Source organism: Lactuca sativa, chromosome 8, assembly GCF_002870075.4.
Source record: "Lactuca sativa cultivar Salinas chromosome 8, Lsat_Salinas_v11, whole genome shotgun sequence".
In the NCBI taxonomy this organism is placed as follows: Eukaryota; Viridiplantae; Streptophyta; class Magnoliopsida; order Asterales; family Asteraceae; genus Lactuca; species Lactuca sativa.
Window position 1 is genome coordinate 192,378,633 of NC_056630.2, and position 10,194 is coordinate 192,388,826.

A 10,194-nucleotide genomic window follows, 5' to 3' on the forward strand; every position below is an offset into this window, starting at 1 on the left:
TTCGTGGCACTTCCAGCGAATTATGTAACTATGGACCTAACTTTTTACAAATTTTCTTTATTTGACTCAACCATACGTCATTCTTATGTAACCTAAGAAGATGGAGTGTATATAAACTGGGAAAATTATACAATCGAAAGATTCAGCAACAAAAAGCATACCTCATCAACCTTCACGATGATCTGATCAACATTTTGCCCTAATTCCTCCGCAACAGCTGGTTCGCCTTCGGTTCGAAATTCCGGAACGGTAGATATATTTTCCGACGCAAATAAAGCTCCGGTGACTAGTCGTAGGTGTGTCGCCGGTGATGTACGTCGTTGGAGAGAGAAGAAGGGTTTGGAAACAGGTGGGGGCTTTTGTCATGTGAGATAATTACAGAAAAAGGTAAAGGAAAATATAAGTTACAAAATTTCCTGGCGTAAAAGAAACCTCGTGGAGAATGAGAGACGAGAAAGTGGAGGTGTCGATTAGGGGTTGTTCAACTGGTAGCTTCGATTGATGGTCGTAGTTGTCGATCGGCGCTATAATTGAAAGGAGATGCAATCACCGAACCATTTAGTGTGAGGATCGATTTGGAAGGCGGGGGTTTAAAAAATTTAGGGATTTCATTTTCCCTCTAAGGAGACGCGCGTTACTTAAAACAAAAATATAAAACGACATTCACAGAGGACGCACAAGTGCCCTCCGTGTTTTTAATTTTTTTTTACATAAGACACTAATTTAAGGGCATGTAATAATGCGCAACCTAAATCCTTAAATTTTTTTAAAGAGATGCCACATTTTTAATGTCTCTCTCTTTTGCGTAACATAAATCAATGAGCGTCGCACGTCGTAAAAGGGTCTTTTTCTTGTAGTGACACATCTATTACTAAATCAATTAAAAAAAACCGGACGAATTTAGTGACGAATCATTTCCCTATACTAAACCATTTTTTTTCCTTCGAAAACAATTCTATTTCTCATAAACCGCACCTACATATATAGCATATATAACAGAGAAGACAACATCCAAAACTTTTTTCACATAAACTCACATTCATGTCTTCGATTAGTAGTTCGACTCGTTTTGCATTGATAAGGCTTTGAAGGTTTAACTCCCAGATGTCTAGTTTTTATTATCTATCATCTAATTATCTACCGTCTATTGTCAATTTAGCTTCATTTGGTTCAAGATAAATGATTATTTTTTAGAATTAAAAAATTAATATATGAATTGTCAATCTTTTGATATTTTGATACTTTTTATGTATTTTTAATAACAGAACAATAATATATTAAACATTTAAAAAGAAACAAAATGCATTATTTTAAATGTTCATATTGATTTAAATAATTTGTACTCTACAATTTATAATATATATTCAAAGATGTATATAAATGCTATACATATAAAGTCAACTGTTAAATATTATCTTACCTTTTTAAATATAGTCAACCGTATTTGTATGCATTAAACTTTTCTAAACTCTTAAATATGGTATATCAAAACAAAAACACTTAGACATATACATTAGTCTCTCCCGAACAGCCATTGCTCAAACTATATTTACCATATTCCTAAAAGCTTTATTTTTCTTTCATAGGTTAATATTTCCTCATTAGACACACTCTTATTTTACATCCAACTATTTGCATCCAAGCTTGTAAAATCGTTACCTAGATCACTTAAATAATTGCATTATTCTAAGTTGTAATAACATGTGTAATGGAACTCAAATCACAAATAACAAGCTTTCCTTAAAACATCAAAGACATCAAGATGATATATAGAAAAATCCATAACATATTTGTGAGCAATAACAATAATTAACGCAATTATCCATAAATGTTACTACATAACATTCGATATAAGTTTCATTTTCTAGTAAAACATAGTAATAATTAGAAACAAAACTCTTAGTAGATCATACTTATATTTCAATTTAGCCTTATTATTTCTGGCTATTTTATAAAGCAAATAGAATTTTCTTTTATTATATGCCTTAAATGTATGTCTATTTTTTCAAAAAAAAAGTGTTTAGGAAAATAACTAAGTGAGAGTAAACATATAAAAAACTATTTGTAAAAAAATTGATAAAGATCAGGCTAACAAACATTTTACGGGAAATTGAAGAAACATACATGCCGATATATAATGATTAATATTGAAAATTAGACACTAAATGTATGTACTTTAGCGGTTTTTAAAACATTAAAGTAAAACTATGGTTGAGTTATCAGAATCGATGTTGAGTCCTAAAATAATAAAATTGGGATGATCATTTTTGTGAAAGCAAATACGCTTATGTTGGTCTAATTGAAAAGTTAGATGTTTGTTGCAGGGCCGGTCCAGACGGTGGGCAACCCGGACGACCGTCCAGGGCCCACGTCTCCAGGGGGCCTAAAATCTTTGGGATATGAAGTGTGTGTGTGTGTGTGTATATATATATATATATATATATATATATATATATATATATATATATATATATATATATATATATATATATATATATATATATATATATATATATATATATATAGATCCGGTAAGAAATTTTTTTTTGATAGGAAGATAAAAAATTTTTTTTTACATATTTTTTTGACGAACAAAAGAAATGAATCACTAGATGATTCATTTGTAAGATGATTCACAAGAAAAAATTTCCAAAAAAACATCTTTATGATTCATTTTTAAATAAATTAAGAAAAAATTCACTTTTGTGACAATTTTAGTGAATAACAACAAAATCATTGTATAAATGAATCATCGAGATATTTTTTTGAGAATTTTTTCTTGTGAATCATCTTACAATTGAATCATCTAATGATTCATTTTGTTTGTTCGCGAAAAAAATATGTAGAAAAAAAATTTCTTACCTTCCTACCAAAAATTTCCTTCTTATTTGATCTTCCTTCTCATTTCACATATGAAATGTACCGCTTTCAGCAGCACCTGTGCATCGTTCGCCAATAACAGGAAGCACCCTAAAATGGTAGAAGATCTATCCTCCAAGCGGTCATCTGGCCACCGATTCTCTCCATTGTCGGCGAAACGACAACCATGAGTACAAAAGTATAGGTTAATGACCGACATCTTGAAGACCGCTAACCAAGAGGATTTTTTTAATCAATCAGCACCTGTAATAATATTGTGACGTACTAACTTAACTAAGAGGATTTTTTTTAAACGATTCACCAAGTTGTAAATATTATCGTTTTGCAACTCCTTGATTGATGACTTACACACAAAGATTTAATATGTAAGGGAATGAAACGAAACAATAGATAAAGATTGGTCTAACAAACATTTTACAGGAAGTGAAGCATATCAATTTATGGAGCAAAACTCAACCTTATTAATTAATGATCACAAAAATGGATGTCCAATTCACATTATTCATGCATAAATATTCCCTGTTACTTACCTTTAACAACCAGTTTTCTAAAAATAGTGATAAAAACATAATTATAGTTACAATTTTCTAATTTTAGTGGTTTCTTTTTAGAAACGAACAAGCTTATCTCGTGAACATCCAATGAAAAGCATGAAGTTTCATATATAAGTGGTTTCTTTTTGAAATTACAGAAATATAATTGAGTATAAGTGGTTTCCATTTGAAATTCAAGAAATATAATTGAGTTTTTTAATCATTTAGTAATTAAAAGATTCATAAGAAAATGAAAACAAAACAGAAAAACAAAAAAACAAAAAAAAGAGAATGATTGCAGTAGTAGAAAGAAAAACATGCAAAAGCCTGCATCACTAATTAGTAACGCCTCAAAGAAACCCGGTTCTTCTGGATGCAAGCTCATGATATACACCCTGAATCTAGCGCACTTTAGCCTAGGCAATCATTTTAGACCATGTTATTGTTGCCTGAAGTGTAACCCTACCCCACCCTCCTTCCTATATATATATCAAATCTTCCTACTCATTTCATATATGAAAAGTATAGCTTTCAGCACCAGTGCATTCACTCGCCAATAACCGCAAACTCCCTGAAATGGCAGAAGGTCGATCCTCCAAGCGGTCATCTGCCCACCGATTCTCTCCATTGTCGGTGAAACGACAACCACGAGTACAAAAGTACAGGTCAATGGCCGACATCTTGAAGACCGCTAACCAAGCGGTGGTGAACTACGGAGACATTGACGATGTGATCTGCGTTCAATGTGGCTCTGGCGGAAAAAACCAGCAGCTCATCCTGTGTGGTAACTGTAATCAACCTTATCATAAGCGTTGTCTCCGCCTGTTCGTACGTCATCCAACTTGTCTTTGGCACTGCAGTAGCTGCTCTGATCTTCCTCCACCCGCCAAATGTACGCAATTCTTATATATATTATTAATGAATAAATTTTTTGATATTTTATTCAAGCTAAGTCAAGAGTCGTAAAGCTTTTTAATTGATATTTGTATGAAAATTTGTTCTTTTCTGCCAGCTTTTTGGTTACACTCATTTCTAACTGGTTGATTGATTTTAAATAGCATTTTACGGTTTTCCGCTGCTGATCATATTGTTTACTTTGTTCTTTCAAGAGAAATAATATTTCAGAGAAATAATTATGTTAATCTGTTTCTTTTGATGTTTTTAAATCATAAACACAAGGCTTATATATAACTGACATGACTATATCTCACAGGCACTAAAGTCGAAGAATCTTCAAAGAGAACAGCTACAATCGATACAGCATTATGAAGTTGATTAGTTGTTATCTATTGATTCTTTGAAACACGAAAATAAATATGTATAAAAAGCTAGCACTAGTTAGAGCAAACAACAATTATAAACAGAGCATTGCAAACTTGGACAAACCAGAGTAATTGAGTCAAGAATCCTTTCACTAAACCACTTTTTTCCTTCGGTAACAACCTGGTTTCTCTTACTACCACCCCTCCATATATAACAAAGAAGATGACATCCAAAGGTTTTTCACACAAAGTCATCTTCATGTCTTCGATTAATCTGTTCATCTGGTTTGCATTGGTAAGACTTTGAAGGTTCAACTCCTACTTATCTATTTTTTATTATCTATCATCTATTTGTAAGCTACCTATGAATATTAACTATGGAAAAATTATGAAATTGTAATCAAACGGAACCACATTATAACATTTATTAAAGTGATATCATTTAATTGTGCAAGCGTGTGAATAAAATTAAACATGATTCTCGATTTGGTATAACTTTTAACATTATGATTAATTAATTTATAAATTATTTATTTGACCTTTTTTGTAAGGTAACGTGATTTAATTTTTGATTTTATGTTATTGGTAACTATTATTCTTGTTAATTAATTTGGAAATCACTTATTCGGAGTTAGTGTCTTTAAATATGGCTTAAACTTCGAGAATTAAGGTTTGAGCCACTAGCTAAAACACGTAGCCTCAGGCACACGCCCAAGCACGCTGCATCATCAAAGACAAGCTCCGCATCTAATATAACCTTAACCCAACCTTCACTTAAATCAAAATCACAAGATTTGCAAAAGAAGAACATGTTGAAACCAAGCGTTGCATATATAGCAAACATTATATATACGTTTAAATCAATACATAAATTGAGTTTTACTTCAGGCATACTGCGTCGTCAAAGACAAGCTCCACGTCTAACCTTAACCCAACCCTTCACTTAAATCAAAATCACAAGATTTGCCAAAGAAAAACATACTGAAACCAAGCGTTACAAATATAGTAAACACTATATACACGTTTTAAATCAGTATATAAATTGAGTTTCACTTCAGTAATTTGGGTCCTATTGTTAGGAATGAATAACCATAACTTCTCTACTTAAGAAAACACCTCAAACCAGAAGCACATTATATGATAGTTAACTATAAGCATACATGCCGATATATAATGATTAATATTGAAAATTGGACGATAAACACAAGTTCTTTAGCAGTCTTTAACACATAAAGTTTAAATTATAGTTAATTCATTAGTAGTGATCTTAAGACTTAACCATAACAATGAAATTAGAAAATCATTTTTTTTAAAATCAAATACTTATTTTAATAAAGGTTACAAGTTCAACGTGTGTTGTCAGCAAACCATGCATATTAGAAATGACCCCTTTTAATATTATGTTAACATACTAACATAACTACGAGCATTTTTTTTCCCGATTCACCATGTTGCAAATGTTTGCAATTAGCAACTCATTGATTGATCATGCATTACGCACGAAGATTTGATGTGTAAGAGAATAAAACAAAACAACTAATAAATATCTGGCAAACAAATATTTTACCACTGGTTTTCATGGTGATGGTGTAGGTCATTTCGAAGTACATAAATAACTACATATTTAAGAGCAGCATGAGAAGCAGTCACGACGCCTTAAATTTACCGCACATTCAGAAGTAGAGATGGAAACTGGTTACTGAAAAAAATGCATTGTGGGTAGTTCTCATTACGGCCATGTATGGTAAATATGGATGTGGATGCACATATTTCTTTTCTCATACTCGTGGGCAAGGCGTATGGTCTAGGATTTTAGGATCCATAAATTACGTGCTCAATAAGGGTCCAATGCTTCATTCTTTCATACAAAAAAAGGTGGGTGATGGAAATTCTACACACTTCTAGCGTGATGTTTGGCTAGGTGACTTACCACCTAATGTTAGAATCTCTAGATTGATTCGTTTGGTAACTTAACAAAACTGTTTGGTGCGAGATAAGTGGAATGATGTTTGGCATTGGAGTTGGTCTCGAGCTATACGTGGAGGGGTTATTAGTCGTCAACTTGAAGATCTTTTAATGTTGCTGCAAGGTGTAAGCTTTTCTAATGATCAAGACCATTGGAGATGGTGTTTAGGAGGCTCCGTTTCTTTCTCTGTTAAGGAAATCAGGTTGCACATTGACAATTTGACTCTTCCTTATAACAATATGGAAACTAGGTGGTCTAAATTCCTTCCTAAGATGCTTAATATTCTTGTTTTGAAAATTTTATGACGGAATCTTAGTCAGAAAGGTGTGGATCTTAACACTCTTATGTGTCCTGTTTGCTTGATTGTTCCAGAAGATATAGAGCATGTTTTGTGGTCTTCTGATCTAGCAACCACTATTTGGTCCAAAGTTTTTAAGTTGGTTGATGTTACCCCTCCTTCTACAGACAAGTTGTGTGATGTCTACAACTGGTTTGATGATCTAAGGTTGCCTTTGGTTCGTAAATTAGCTCTCGAAGCTATTTTAGGAGTGTAGCTTTGGGTGCTATGGAGGTTTAGAAACAAGATGGTGTTTGGTGATAAACTTCTTTTTCGCAAAGTTTTGTTCTAGAGTATAGTTTGATTATTCCCTTTTGTGTTTTGTCAATATAAACATAAAGTTTATGGCCTTTTGGAGCGATTGGCTCCAAAACCCCTTAATGGATTTATATTTGATTTTTATTTTTATTTTCAAGCTTCCTGCAAACATATATATATATATATATATATATATATATATATATATATATATATATATATATATATATATATATATATATATATATATATATATATATTTGGTTGTTCTAAAAAAAAGCAGTCATAACTTGGTGAGCGAAACAAACCTTTTAGCCTTTAATTGGATTAAGGTCTGTTGCAAAAATGATAGTTTTATTGATGGGTTGAATTAGTGTAATAAGTCGATGAATGAATGTTTAAAGTGGTTGCAACTCTAGTCACTTGTTAGTTTTTTTTTTTTTTTTTTTTTTTTTTTTATAAATATTTTTCTTGCTCTAGAACGGAAAACATTTTATAAGAAGTTAACGCATACTAATTATTAATATGGAGTTAAACTCAACCTAATTAATTAACAATCACAAAATGTATGTCCAAGTCACAATATTCACAACTAAAGTCACAATATATTTCCATATTACTAACCTTTAGAAACCGCTTTTTTCTAAAAATAGTGAAAGAACATAATTAAATTTCTATTTTTAGTGGTTTCTATAATTAGAAATAAACAACTTAATCTCATGAACTTCCGATGAAAAAGAAGAAATTTCAAACATAAGTGGATTGTTTTGTAATTGAAAAAATATAATTGAATTCTTTTAATGATTTAGTAATTAAAAGAATCATAAATGCAACACCCCCCTCTGGCACGTACCACAATATTGTCCGTTTTGGGCCACTCGGCACGAGGACTTCCCAGGGGGTCACCCATCCTGGTACTACTCCCGCCCGAGCACGCTTAACTGCAGAGTTCTTATGGGATCTGCTGCCCTCACGGCTTTAAAACGCGTAGTGATAGGGAAGGTATCCACACCCCTTATATGGAATGTTTAGTTCTCCTTCCAAGCCGATGTGGGATCAGATCTAACCCACTTTCACCCCCCATTATAGGGTTCGACGTCCCCGTCGAACACATCGACCCGTACCCTAGCTCTGATACCATTTGTAACATCCCCCTCTGGCACGTATCACAATATTGTCCGCTTTGGGCCACTCGGCACGAGGACTTCCCAGGGGGTCACCCATCCTGGTACTACTCCCGCCCGAGCACGCTTAACTGCAGAGTTCTTATGGGATCTGCTGCCCTCACGGCTTTAAAACGCGTTGTGATAGGGAAGGTATCCACACCCCTTATATGGAATGCTTAGTTCTCCTTCCAAGCCGATGTGGGATCAGATCTAACCCACTTTACATCGGCTGGGAAGGAGAACTAAGCATTCCTTATAAGGGGTGTGGATACCTTCCCTATCACAACGCGTTTTAAAGCCGTGAGGGTAGCAGATCTCATAAGAACTCTGCAGTTAAGCGTGCTCGGGCGGGAGTAGTACCAGGATGGGTGACCCCCTGGGAAGTCCTCGTGCCGAGTGGCCCAAAGCGGACAATATTGTGATACGTGCCAGAGGGGGGTGTTACAAATGGTATCAGAGCCTTGGTTTGAGGGATTCGGGTGCACCTTCGGGCGTAACTGAACTCAAACCGAGGATTTGAGGAAAACTTTTAAAATACAGGCATAAACTTTTGTAAATGGTTTTGTGGTAAGCAAGAAAGGAACAGTGTGTACGATCAGTCAGCGCCCGAACGGTAAAGATCCCCAAAATACCTTACAATATTATATGATATGAATTGTTATGCATGCTAGAAGACTAGGTATTCATGATAGGACTAGAGTGGCCTGATTTGTGATGCCTTAGTCTAAGGAAGTTTGCCGATATGAGATGCTTTGCTAGTGTGCGGGTAGATAGTGCATAACAGAAGTAGAGTACTCACTATCCGGGGTTTGGGGAGGAAGATTTGGGATGAATGCTGATGCGGTGTGGTCGGTAGTATTGGGCCCGTACTACCGAAGACACCGGGTCAGTGGGAGACCCAAGTAAGAATCCCTGGATATCGGAGACTGAGTAGGGTTGCGTTATCGAGTGCGATTATACTCGATGGAGTCTCTGATAGTTTTATGTTGTATTACAGAGACATCATGATTAGACCACGCCACGGAGCGAGTTCGAGCGGTGTGAGTGACGTGGAGATTCGTCAGATGATTCACGAGGAGGTAGCTGCGGCGATCCGGGCCGAGATCCCGGAGATGTTTGGGTCTATTAAGACTACCCTGATGGAGACGTTCGAGGAGCGGTACGCCGCATTGACTGAAGCTACAGCCGCTGCAGCTACCGCAGCTGTGGCCGCTGCCAGGCCACATGGGGGTGACTAGTTGCTGTTCCGGGAGTTCAGCAACACGAAGCCACCAGAGTTCGATGGGACGCAGGATCCGATTGCTGCGATGAGGTGGATCGCGGATATAGAGGGGTGCTTCTATACTTGTTCATGCCCGGAGCACCTGAGGGTACGGTTCGCTTTGAACCAGCTCCGTCTGGGAGCGAAGGACTGGTGGAAGTTCGTGACGGCGAACTTCACTTTAGCAGAGATTACAGCAGTGACATGGGAGGGGTTTACTGCTATGTTCAGGGACGAGTACGTTCCCCCGGTAGAGAGGGAACGATTGATTCAGGAGTTCTTAACCCTCAAGCAGGGTACTGATTCTGTTGCAGTGATCACGCAGAAGTTTCATGAGAGGGCGATGTTCTGCCCCGAGCTGGTGTCCACTGATCAGGCTCGGATGAGCCGGTACTTGGGAGTGTTGAGGAGGGATATCCGGGAGTTTGTGTCAAACTCCACCTACCATACTTTTGCTGAGCTTCAGGCGAATGCCAGGAAGCGCGAGATCGAGTTGGAGACCCAGGCCAGGGAGGAGGCCGAGTCTCAGCG

The 10,194-nt window shown here is 35.8% G+C and overlaps 1 pseudogene; it reads right to left on the reverse strand.

Moving 5' to 3' along the window:
- Positions 1–8,109: 8,109 nt before the first annotated feature.
- Positions 8,110–8,227, reverse strand: LOC128128333 (5S ribosomal RNA; annotated as a pseudogene).
- Between the last annotated feature and the right edge of the window lie 1,967 nt (positions 8,228–10,194).